We start from the raw sequence: 13,172 nt of genomic DNA, 5'->3' as shown, positions 1-13,172 counted from the left end.
AGTGTTCTGGTACTGAAACGGGTGCTGAAGCAAGGCCCCTAGGAGTGTTGAAAAGCTTACTACCTTGAAACTAAAGCAGAACAACGATGAAGGCCTCATGGAGCTGCTGCACGCCTCTCGTTTTGCAAGGATAATCAGGGCCTTACTTCGAAGCTTGGGCTCACGTTGACTTTCACTTTAGGTATAGCGCAGAGCAGGGTGAGCTTCCAACAAAGAACTGGAAACCCAAGGTTTCTTAGGAGAAAACTCATTTTCTCCTCAGAACCATGCCGGCAGTGAGGAAAACCCCGGCAACAACAATGCTTTTCAGGTAGCTTCGAGGCCGCATGAACGGAGCTTTCATAATGGGAAAAGAAGCCTTATGCCATCAGTCTCCAATTTCTAGGTTGACTCGCAGCATACACGCAGGACCAGAGCTTACTGTCTCTACGCAGTGTTCTGGTACCGAAACGGTTGCTTAAGCAAAGTCCCTAGGAATGTTGGAAAGCTACTACCGTGAAACTAAAGCAGAACAGCGATGAAGGCCTCATGGAGCTGCTGCACGCCTCCCGTTTTGCCAGCATAATCAGGGCCTTACTTCGAGGCTAGTGCTCACATTGACTTTCACGTTTGGTATAGAGCAGAGCCGGGTGAGCTTCCAACTAGGAACTGGAAGCACAAGGTTTCTTTCGAGAAAACTCATTTTCTTCTATGAACCATGCCGGCTGTAAGTAAAAGCACGGTAACTACAGTGCTTTTCAGGTAGCTTCGGGGCCGCATGAATGGAGCTTTCAAAACGGGAAAACAAGCCTTGTGCCATCAGTCTCTAATTTCTAGGTTGACACGCAGCATACACGCAGGAGCAGAGCTTCCTGGTTCTACGCAGTGTTCTGGTACTGAAACGGGTGCTGAAGCAAGGCCCCTAGGAGTGTTGAAAAGCTTACTACCTTGAAACTAAAGCAGAACAACGATGAAGGCCTCATGGAGCTGCTGCACGCCTCTCGTTTTGCAAGGATAATCAGGGCCTTACTTCGAAGCTTGGGCTCACGTTGACTTTCACTTTAGGTATAGCGCAGAGCAGGGTGAGCTTCCAACAAAGAACTGGAAACCCAAGGTTTCTTAGGAGAAAACTCATTTTCTCCTCAGAACCATGCCGGCAGTGAGGAAAACCCCGGCAACAACAATGCTTTTCAGGTAGCTTCGAGGCCGCATGAACGGAGCTTTCATAATGGCTAAAGAAGACTTATGCCATCAGTCTCCAATTTCTAGGTTGACTCGCAGCATACACGCAGGACCAGAGCTTACTGTCTCTACGCAGTGTTCTGGTACCGAAACGGTTGCTTAAGCAAAGTCCCTAGGAATGTTGGAAAGCTACTACCGTGAAACTAAAGCAGAACAGCGATGAAGGCCTCATGGAGCTGCTGCACGCCTCTCGTTTTGCTAGGATAATCAGGGCCTTACTTCGAAGCTTGGGCTCACGTTGACTTTCACTTTAGGTATAGCGCAGAGCAGGGTGAGCTTCCAACAAGGAACTGGAAACCCAAGGTTTCTTAGGAGAAAACTCATTTTCTTCTCAGAACCATGCTGGCAGTGAGGAAAACCCCGGCAACAACAATGCTTTTCAGGTAGCTTCGAGGCCGCATGAACGGAGCTTTCATAATGGGAAAAGAAGCCTTATGCCATCAGTCTCCAATTTCTAGGTTGACACGCAGCATACACGCAGGACCAGAGCTTACTGTCTCTACGCAGTGTTCTGGTACCGAAACGGTTGCTTAAGCAAAGTCCCTAGGAGTCTTGGAAAGCTTACTACCGTGAAACTAAAGCAGAACAGCGATGAAGGCCTCATGGAGCTGCTGCACGCCTCCCGTTTTGCCAGGATAATCAGGGCCTTACTTCGAGGCTAGTGCTCACATTGACTTTCACGTTTGGTATAGAGCAGAGCCGGGTGAGCTTCCAACTAGGAACTGGAAGCACAAGGTTTCTTTCGAGAAAACTCATTTTCTTCTATGTGCCATGCCGGCTGTAAGTAAAAGCACGGTAACAACAGTGCTTTTCAGGTAGCTTCGGGGCCGCATCAACGGAGCTTTCATAATGGGAAAACTAGCCTTGTGCCGTCAGCCTCTAATTTCTAGGTTGACACGCAGCATACACGCAGGAGCAGAACTTCCTGGTTCTACGCAGTGTTCTGGTACTGAAACGGGTGCTGAAGCAAGGCCCCTAGGAGTGTTGAAAAGCTTACTACCTTGAAACTAAAGCAGAACAACGATGAAGGCCTCATGGAGCTGCTGCACGCCTCTCGTTTTGCAAGGATAATCAGGGCCTTACTTCGAAGCTTGGGCTCACGTTGACTTTCACTTTAGGTATAGCGCAGAGCAGGGTGAGCTTCCAACAAAGAACTGGAAACCCAAGGTTTCTTAGGAGAAAACTCATTTTCTCCTCAGAACCATGCCGGCAGTGAGGAAAACCCCGGCAACAACAATGCTTTTCAGGTAGCTTCGAGGCCGCATGAACGGAGCTTTCATAATGGCAAAAGAAGCCTTATGCCATCAGTCTCCAATTTCTAGGTTGACTCGCAGCATACACGCAGGACCAGAGCTTACTGTCTCTACGCAGTGTTCTGGTACCGAAACGGTTGCTTAAGCAAAGTCCCTAGGAATGTTGGAAAGCTACTACCGTGAAACTAAAGCAGAACAGCGATGAAGGCCTCATGGAGCTGCTGCACGCCTCCCGTTTTGCCAGCATAATCAGGGCCTTACTTCGAGGCTAGTGCTCACATTGACTTTCACGTTTGGTATAGAGCAGAGCCGGGTGAGCTTCCAACTAGGAACTGGAAGCACAAGGTTTCTTTCGAGAAAACTCATTTTCTTCTATGAACCATGCCGGCTGTAAGTAAAAGCACGGTAACTACAGTGCTTTTCAGGTAGCTTCGGGGCCGCATGAATGGAGCTTTCAAAACGGGAAAACAAGCCTTGTGCCATCAGTCTCTAATTTCTAGGTTGACACGCAGCATACACGCAGGAGCAGAGCTTCCTGGTTCTACGCAGTGTTCTGGTACTGAAACGGGTGCTGAAGCAAGGCCCCTAGGAGTGTTGAAAAGCTTACTACCTTGAAACTAAAGCAGAACAACGATGAAGGCCTCATGGAGCTGCTGCACGCCTCTCGTTTTGCAAGGATAATCAGGGCCTTACTTCGAAGCTTGGGCTCACGTTGACTTTCACTTTAGGTATAGCGCAGAGCAGGGTGAGCTTCCAACAAAGAATGGGAAACCCAAGGTTTCTTAGGAGAAAACTCATTTTCTCCTCAGAACCATGCCGGCAGTGAGGAAAACCCCGGCAACAACAATGCTTTTCAGGTAGCTTCGAGGCCGCATGAACGGAGCTTTCATAATGGCTAAAGAAGACTTATGCCATCAGTCTCCAATTTCTAGGTTGACTCGCAGCATACACGCAGGACCAGAGCTTACTGTCTCTACGCAGTGTTCTGGTACCGAAACGGTTGCTTAAGCAAAGTCCCTAGGAATGTTGGAAAGCTACTACCGTGAAACTAAAGCAGAACAGCGATGAAGGCCTCATGGAGCTGCTGCACGCCTCTCGTTTTGCTAGGATAATCAGGGCCTTACTTCGAAGCTTGGGCTCACGTTGACTTTCACTTTAGGTATAGCGCAGAGCAGGGTGAGCTTCCAACAAGGAACTGGAAACCCAAGGTTTCTTAGGAGAAAACTCATTTTCTTCTCAGAACCATGCTGGCAGTGAGGAAAACCCCGGCAACAACAATGCTTTTCAGGTAGCTTCGAGGCCGCATGAACGGAGCTTTCATAATGGGAAAAGAAGCCTTATGCCATCAGTCTCCAATTTCTAGGTTGACACGCAGCATACACGCAGGACCAGAGCTTACTGTCTCTACGCAGTGTTCTGGTACCGAAACGGTTGCTTAAGCAAAGTCCCTAGGAGTCTTGGAAAGCTTACTACCGTGAAACTAAAGCAGAACAGCGATGAAGGCCTCATGGAGCTGCTGCACGCCTCCCGTTTTGCCAGGATAATCAGGGCCTTACTTCGAGGCTAGTGCTCACATTGACTTTCACGTTTGGTATAGAGCAGAGCCGGGTGAGCTTCCAACTAGGAACTGGAAGCACAAGGTTTCTTTCGAGAAAACTCATTTTCTTCTATGTGCCATGCCGGCTGTAAGTAAAAGCACGGTAACAACAGTGCTTTTCAGGTAGCTTCGGGGCCGCATCAACGGAGCTTTCATAATGGGAAAACTAGCCTTGTGCCGTCAGCCTCTAATTTCTAGGTTGACACGCAGCATACACGCAGGAGCAGAACTTCCTGGTTCTACGCAGTGTTCTGGTACTGAAACGGGTGCTGAAGCAAGGCCCCTAGGAGTGTTGAAAAGCTTACTACCTTGAAACTAAAGCAGAACAACGATGAAGGCCTCATGGAGCTGCTGCACGCCTCTCGTTTTGCAAGGATAATCAGGGCCTTACTTCGAAGCTTGGGCTCATGTTGACTTTCACTTTAGGTATAGCGCAGAGCAGGGTGAGCTTCCAACAAAGAACTGGCAACCCAAGGTTTCTTAGGAGAAAACTCATTTTCTCCTCAGAACCATGCCGGCAGTGAGGAAAACCCCGGCAACAACAATGCTTTTCAGGTAGCTTCGAGGCCGCATGAACGGAGCTTTCATAATGGGAAAAGAAGCCTTATGCCATCAGTCTCCAATTTCTAGGTTGACACGCAGCATACACGCAGGACCAGAGCTTACTGTCTCTACGCAGTGTTCTGGTACCGAAACGGTTGCTTAAGCAAAGTCCCTAGGAGTCTTGGAAAGCTTACTACCGTGAAACTAAAGCAGAACAGCGATGAAGGCCTCATGGAGCTGCTGCACGCCTCCCGTATTGCCAGGATAATCAGGGCCTTACTTCGAGGCTAGTGCTCACATTGACTTTCACGTTTGGTATAGAGCAGAGCCGGGTGAGCTTCCAACTAGGAACTGGAAGCACAAGGTTTCTTTCGAGAAAACTCATTTTCTTCTATGTGCCATGCCGGCTCTAAGTAAAAACACGGTAACAACAGTGCTTTTCAGGTAGCTTCGGGGCCGCATCAACGGAGCTTTCATAATGGGAAAACTAGCCTTGTGCCGTCAGCCTCTAATTTCTAGGTTGACACGCAGCATACACGCAGGAGCAGAGCTTCCTGGTTCTACGCAGTGTTCTGGTACTGAAACGGGTGCTGAAGCAAGGCCCCTAGGAGTGTTGAAAAGCTTACTACCTTGAAACTAAAGCAGAACAACGATGAAGGCCTCATGGAGCTGCTGCACGCCTCTCGTTTTGCAAGGATAATCAGGGCCTTACTTCGAAGCTTGGGCTCACGTTGACTTTCACTTTAGGTATAGCGCAGAGCAGGGTGAGCTTCCAACAAAGAACTGGAAACCCAAGGTTTCTTAGGAGAAAACTCATTTTCTCCTCAGAACCATGCCGGCAGTGAGGAAAACCCCGGCAACAACAATGCTTTTCAGGTAGCTTCGAGGCCGCATGAACGGAGCTTTCATAATGGCAAAAGAAGCCTTATGCCATCAGTCTCCAATTTCTAGGTTGACTCGCAGCATACACGCAGGACCAGAGCTTACTGTCTCTACGCAGTGTTCTGGTACCGAAACGGTTGCTTAAGCAAAGTCCCTAGGAATGTTGGAAAGCTACTACCGTGAAACTAAAGCAGAACAGCGATGAAGGCCTCATGGAGCTGCTGCACGCCTCCCGTTTTGCCAGCATAATCAGGGCCTTACTTCGAGGCTAGTGCTCACATTGACTTTCACGTTTGGTATAGAGCAGAGCCGGGTGAGCTTCCAACTAGGAACTGGAAGCACAAGGTTTCTTTCGAGAAAACTCATTTTCTTCTATGTGCCATGCCGGCTGTAAGTAAAAGCACGGTAACAACAGTGCTTTTCAGGTAGCTTCGGGGCCGCATCAACGGAGCTTTCAAAACGGGAAAACAAGCCTTGTGCCGTCAGTCTCTAATTTCTAGGTTGACACGCAGCATACACGCAGGAGCAGAGCTTCCTGGTTCTACGCAGTGTTCTGGTACTGAAACGGGTGCTGAAGCAAGGCCCCTAGGAGTGTTGAAAAGCTTACTACCTTGAAACTAAAGCAGAACAACGATGAAGGCCTCATGGAGCTGCTGCATGCCTCTCGTTTTGCAAGGATAATCAGGGCCTTACTTCGAAGCTTGGGCTCAGGTTGACATTCACTTTAGGTATAGCGCAGAGCAGGGTGAGCTTCCAACAAGGAACTGGAAACCCAAGGTTTCTTAGGAGAAAACTCATTTTCTCCTCAGAACCATGCCGGCAGTGAGGAAAACCCCGGCAACAACAATGCTTTTCAGGTAGCTTCGAGGCCGCATGAACGGAGCTTTCATAATGGGAAAAGAAGCCTTATGCCATCAGTCTCCAATTTCTAGGTTGACTCGCAGCATACACGCAGGACCAGAGCTTACTGTCTCTACGCAGTGTTCTGGTACCGAAACGGTTGCTTAAGCAAAGTCCCTAGGAATGTTGGAAAGCTACTACCGTGAAACTAAAGCAGAACAGCGATGAAGGCCTCATGGAGCTGCTGCACGCCTCCCGTTTTGCCAGCATAATCAGGGCCTTACTTCGAGGCTAGTGCTCACATTGACTTTCACGTTTGGTATAGAGCAGAGCCGGGTGAGCTTCCAACTAGGAACTGGAAGCACAAGGTTTCTTTCGAGAAAACTCATTTTCTTCTATGTGCCATGCCGGCTGTAAGTAAAAGCACGGTAACAACAGTGCTTTTCAGGTAGCTTCGAGGCCGCATGAATGGAGCTTTCAAAACGGGAAAACAAGCCTTGTGCCATCAGTCTCTAATTTCTAGGTTGACACGCAGCATACACGCAGGAGCAGAGCTTCCTGGTTCTACGCAGTGTTCTGGTACTGAAACGGGTGCTGAAGCAAGGCCCCTAGGAGTGTTGAAAAGCTTACTACCTTGAAACTAAAGCAGAACAACGATGAAGGCCTCATGGAGCTGCTGCACGCCTCTCGTTTTGCAAGGATAATCAGGGCCTTACTTCGAAGCTTGGGCTCACGTTGACTTTCACTTTAGGTATAGCGCAGAGCAGGGTGAGCTTCCAACAAGGAACTGGAAACCCAAGGTTTCTTAGGAGAAAACTCATTTTCTTCTCAGAACCATGCTGGCAGTGAGGAAAACCCCGGCAACAACAATGCTTTTCAGGTAGCTTCGAGGCCGCATGAACGGAGCTTTCATAATGGCAAAAGAAGCCTTATGCCATCAGTCTCCAATTTCTAGGTTGACTCGCAGCATACACGCAGGACCAGAGCTTACTGTCTCTACGCAGTGTTCTGGTACCGAAACGGTTGCTTAAGCAAAGTCCCTAGGAATGTTGGAAAGCTACTACCGTGAAACTAAAGCAGAACAGCGATGAAGGCCTCATGGAGCTGCTGCACGCCTCCCGTTTTGCCAGCATAATCAGGGCCTTACTTCGAGGCTAGTGCTCACATTGACTTTCACGTTTGGTATAGAGCAGAGCCGGGTGAGCTTCCAACTAGGAACTGGAAGCACAAGGTTTCTTTCGAGAAAACTCATTTTCTTCTATGTGCCATGCCGGCTGTAAGTAAAAGCACGGTAACAACAGTGCTTTTCAGGTAGCTTTGAGGCCGCATGAATGGAGCTTTCAAAACGGGAAAACAAGCCTTGTGCCATCAGTCTCTAATTTCTAGGTTGACACGCAGCATACACGCAGGAGCAGAGCTTCCTGGTTCTACGCAGTGTTCTGGTACTGAAACGGGTGCTGAAGCAAGGCCCCTAGGAGTGTTGAAAAGCTTACTACCTTGAAACTAAAGCAGAACAACGATGAAGGCCTCATGGAGCTGCTGCACGCCTCTCGTTTTGCAAGGATAATCAGGGCCTTACTTCGAAGCTTGGGCTCACGTTGACTTTCACTTTAGGTATAGCGCAGAGCAGGGTGAGCTTCCAACAAGGAACTGGAAACCCAAGGTTTCTTAGGAGAAAACTCATTTTCTTCTCAGAACCATGCTGGCAGTGAGGAAAACCCCGGCAACAACAATGCTGTTCAGGTAGCTTCGAGGCCGCATGAACGGAGCTTTCATAATGGGAAAAGAAGCCTTATGCCATCAGTCTCCAATTTCTAGGTTGACACGCAGCATACACGCAGGACCAGAGCTTACTGTCTCTACGCAGTGTTCTGGTACCGAAACGGTTGCTTAAGCAAAGTCCCTAGGAGTCTTGGAAAGCTTACTACCGTGAAACTAAAGCAGAACAGCGATGAAGGCCTCATGGAGCTGCTGCACGCCTCCCGTTTTGCCAGGATAATCAGGGCCTTACTTCGAGGCTAGTGCTCACATTGACTTTCACGTTTGGTATAGAGCAGAGCCGGGTGAGCTTCCAACTAGGAACTGGAAGCACAAGGTTTCTTTCGAGAAAACTCATTTTCTTCTATGTGCCATGCCGGCTGTAAGTAAAAGCACGGTAACAACAGTGCTTTTCAGGTAGCTTCGGGGCCGCATCAACGGAGCTTTCATAATGGGAAAACTAGCCTTGTGCCGTCAGCCTCTAATTTCTAGGTTGACACGCAGCATACACGCAGGAGCAGAACTTCCTGGTTCTACGCAGTGTTCTGGTACTGAAACGGGTGCTGAAGCAAGGCCCCTAGGAGTGTTGAAAAGCTTACTACCTTGAAACTAAAGCAGAACAACGATGAAGGCCTCATGGAGCTGCTGCACGCCTCTCGTTTTGCAAGGATAATCAGGGCCTTACTTCGAAGCTTGGGCTCACGTTGACTTTCACTTTAGGTATAGCGCAGAGCAGGGTGAGCTTCCAACAAAGAACTGGCAACCCAAGGTTTCTTAGGAGAAAACTCATTTTCTCCTCAGAACCATGCCGGCAGTGAGGAAAACCCCGGCAACAACAATGCTTTTCAGGTAGCTTCGAGGCCGCATGAACGGAGCTTTCATAATGGGAAAAGAAGCCTTATGCCATCAGTCTCCAATTTCTAGGTTGACTTGCAGCATACACGCAGGACCAGAGCTTACTGTCTCTACGCAGTGTTCTGGTACCGAAACGGTTGCTTAAGCAAAGTCCCTAGGAATGTTGGAAAGCTACTACCGTGAATCTAAAGCAGAACAGCGATGAAGGCCTCATGGAGCTGCTGCACGCCTCCCGTTTTGCCAGCATAATCAGGGCCTTACTTCGAGGCTAGTGCTCACATTGACTTTCACGTTTGGTATAGAGCAGAGCCGGGTGAGCTTCCAACTAGGAACTGGAAGCACAAGGTTTCTTTCGAGAAAACTCATTTTCTTCTATGTGCCATGCCGGCTGTAAGTAAAAGCACGGTAACAACAGTGCTTTTCAGGTAGCTTCGAGGCCGCATGAATGGAGCTTTCAAAACGGGAAAACAAGCCTTGTGCCATCAGTCTCTAATTTCTAGGTTGACACGCAGCATACACGCAGGAGCAGAGCTTCCTGGTTCTACGCAGTGTTCTGGTACTGAAACGGGTGCTGAAGCAAGGCCCCTAGGAGTGTTGAAAAGCTTACTACCTTGAAACTAAAGCAGAACAACGATGAAGGCCTCATGGAGCTGCTGCACGCCTCTCGTTTTGCAAGGATAATCAGGGCCTTACTTCGAAGCTTGGGCTCACGTTGACTTTCACTTTAGGTATAGCGCAGAGCAGGGTGAGCTTCCAACAAGGAACTGGAAACCCAAGGTTTCTTAGGAGAAAACTCATTTTCTCCTCAGAACCATGCCGGCAGTGAGGAAAACCCCGGCAACAACAATGCTTTTCAGGTAGCTTCGAGGCCGCATGAACGGAGCTTTCATAATGGGAAAAGAAGCCTTATGCCATCAGTCTCCAATTTCTAGGTTGACTTGCAGCATACACGCAGGACCAGAGCTTACTGTCTCTACGCAGTGTTCTGGTACCGAAACGGTTGCTTAAGCAAAGTCCCTAGGAATGTTGGAAAGCTACTACCGTGAAACTAAAGCAGAACAGCGATGAAGGCCTCATGGAGCTGCTGCACGCCTCCCGTTTTGCCAGCATAATCAGGGCCTTACTTCGAGGCTAGTGCTCACATTGACTTTCACGTTTGGTATAGAGCAGAGCCGGGTGAGCTTCCAACTAGGAACTGGAAGCACAAGGTTTCTTTCGAGAAAACTCATTTTCTTCTATGTGCCATGCCGGCTGTAAGTAAAAGCACGGTAACAACAGTGCTTTTCAGGTAGCTTCGAGGCCGCATGAATGGAGCTTTCAAAACGGGAAAACAAGCCTTGTGCCATCAGTCTCTAATTTCTAGGTTGACACGCAGCATACACGCAGGAGCAGAGCTTCCTGGTTCTACGCAGTGTTCTGGTACTGAAACGGGTGCTGAAGCAAGGCCCCTAGGAGTGTTGAAAAGCTTACTACCTTGAAACTAAAGCAGAACAACGATGAAGGCCTCATGGAGCTGCTGCACGCCTCTCGTTTTGCAAGGATAATCAGGGCCTTACTTCGAAGCTTGGGCTCACGTTGACTTTCACTTTAGGTATAGCGCAGAACAGGGTGAGCTTCCAACAAAGAACTGGAAACCCAAGGTTTCTTAGGAGAAAACTCATTTTCTCCTCAGAACCATGCCGGCAGTGAGGAAAACCCCGGCAACAACAATGCTTTTCAGGTAGCTTCGAGGCCGCATGAACGGAGCTTTCATAATGGGAAAAGAAGCCTTATGCCATCAGTCTCCAATTTCTAGGTTGACTCGCAGCATACACGCAGGACCAGAGCTTACTGTCTCTACGCAGTGTTCTGGTACCGAAACGGTTGCTTAAGCAAAGTCCCTAGGAATGTTGGAAAGCTACTACTGTGAAACTAAAGCAGAACAGCGATGAAGGCCTCATGGAGCTGCTGCACGCCTCCCGTTTTGCCAGCATAATCAGGGCCTTACTTCGAGGCTAGTGCTCACATTGACTTTCACGTTTGGTATAGAGCAGAGCCGGGTGAGCTTCCAACTAGGAACTGGAAGCACAAGGTTTCTTTCGAGAAAACTCATTTTCTTCTATGAACCATGCCGGCTGTAAGTAAAAGCACGGTAACTACAGTGCTTTTCAGGTAGCTTCGAGGCCGCATGAATGGAGCTTTCAAAACGGGAAAACAAGCCTTGTGCCATCAGTCTCTAATTTCTAGGTTGACACGCAGCATACACGCAGGAGCAGAGCTTCCTGGTTCTACGCAGTGTTCTGGTACTGAAACGGGTGCTGAAGCAAGGCCCCTAGGAGTGTTGAAAAGCTTACTACCTTGAAACTAAAGCAGAACAACGATGAAGGCCTCATGGAGCTGCTGCACGCCTCTCGTTTTGCAAGGATAATCAGGGCCTTACTTCGAAGCTTGGGCTCAAGTTGACTTTCACTTTAGGTATAGCGCAGAGCAGGGTGAGCTTCCAACAAAGAACTGGCAACCCAAGGTTTCTTAGGAGAAAACTCATTTTCTCCTCAGAACCATGCCGGCAGTGAGGAAAACCCCGGCAACAACAATGCTTTTCAGGTAGCTTCGAGGCCGCATGAACGGAGCTTTCATAATGGCAAAAGAAGACTTATGCCATCAGTCTCCAATTTCTAGGTTGACTCGCAGCATACACGCAGGACCAGAGCTTACTGTCTCTACGCAGTGTTCTGGTACCGAAACGGTTGCTTAAGCAAAGTCCCTAGGAATGTTGGAAAGCTACTACCGTGAAACTAAAGCAGAACAGCGATGAAGGCCTCATGGAGCTGCTGCACGCCTCTCGTTTTGCAAGGATAATCAGGGCCTTACTTCGAAGCTTGGGCTCACGTTGACTTTCACTTTAGGTATAGCGCAGAGCAGGGTGAGCTTCCAACAAGGAACTGGAAACCCAAGGTTTCTTAGGAGAAAACTCATTTTCTTCTCAGAACCATGCTGGCAGTGAGGAAAACCCCGGCAACAACAATGCTTTTCAGGTAGCTTCGAGGCCGCATGAACGGAGCTTTCATAATGGGAAAAGAAGCCTTATGCCATCAGTCTCCAATTTCTAGGTTGACACGCAGCATACACGCAGGACCAGAGCTTACTGTCTCTACGCAGTGTTCTGGTACCGAAACGGTTGCTTAAGCAAAGTCCCTAGGAGTCTTGGAAAGCTTACTACCGTGAAACTAAAGCAGAACAGCGATGAAGGCCTCATGGAGCTGCTGCACGCCTCCCGTATTGCCAGGATAATCAGGGCCTTACTTCGAGGCTAGTGCTCACATTGACTTTCACGTTTGGTATAGAGCAGAGCCGGGTGAGCTTCCAACTAGGAACTGGAAGCACAAGGTTTCTTTCGAGAAAACTCATTTTCTTCTATGTGCCATGCCGGCTCTAAGTAAAAACACGGTAACAACAGTGCTTTTCAGGTAGCTTCGGGGCCGCATCAACGGAGCTTTCATAATGGGAAAACTAGCCTTGTGCCGTCAGTCTCTAATTTCTAGGTTGACACGCAGCATACACGCAGGAGCAGAGCTTCCTGGTTCTACGCAGTGTTCTGGTACTGAAACGGGTGCTGAAGCAAGGCCCCTAGGAGTGTTGAAAAGCTTACTACCTTGAAACTAAAGCAGAACAACGATGAAGGCCTCATGGAGCTGCTGCACGCCTCTCGTTTTGCAAGGATAATCAGGGCCTTACTTCGAAGCTTGGGCTCACGTTGACTTTCACTTTAGGTATAGCGCAGAGCAGGGTGAGCTTCCAACAAAGAACTGGAAACCCAAGGTTTCTTAGGAGAAAACTCATTTTCTCCTCAGAACCATGCCGGCAGTGAGGAAAACCCCGGCAACAACAATGCTTTTCAGGTAGCTTCGAGGCCGCATGAACGGAGCTTTCATAATGGCAAAAGAAGCCTTATGCCATCAGTCTCCAATTTCTAGGTTGACTCGCAGCATACACGCAGGACCAGAGCTTACTGTCTCTACGCAGTGTTCTGGTACCGAAACGGTTGCTTAAGCAAAGTCCCTAGGAATGTTGGAAAGCTACTACCGTGAAACTAAAGCAGAACAGCGATGAAGGCCTCATGGAGCTGCTGCACGCCTCCCGTTTTGCCAGCATAATCAGGGCCTTACTTCGAGGCTAGTGCTCACATTGACTTTCACGTTTGGTATAGAGCAGAGCCGGGTGAGCTTCCAACTAGGAACTGGAAG

The sequence above is a fragment of the Eubalaena glacialis genome, chromosome 10 (genome assembly GCF_028564815.1).
Source record: "Eubalaena glacialis isolate mEubGla1 chromosome 10, mEubGla1.1.hap2.+ XY, whole genome shotgun sequence".
NCBI classification, from domain to species: Eukaryota; Metazoa; Chordata; class Mammalia; order Artiodactyla; family Balaenidae; genus Eubalaena; species Eubalaena glacialis.
The sequence above is the reverse complement of the archived record's forward strand: the minus strand, read 5'-3'. Positions refer to the sequence as shown.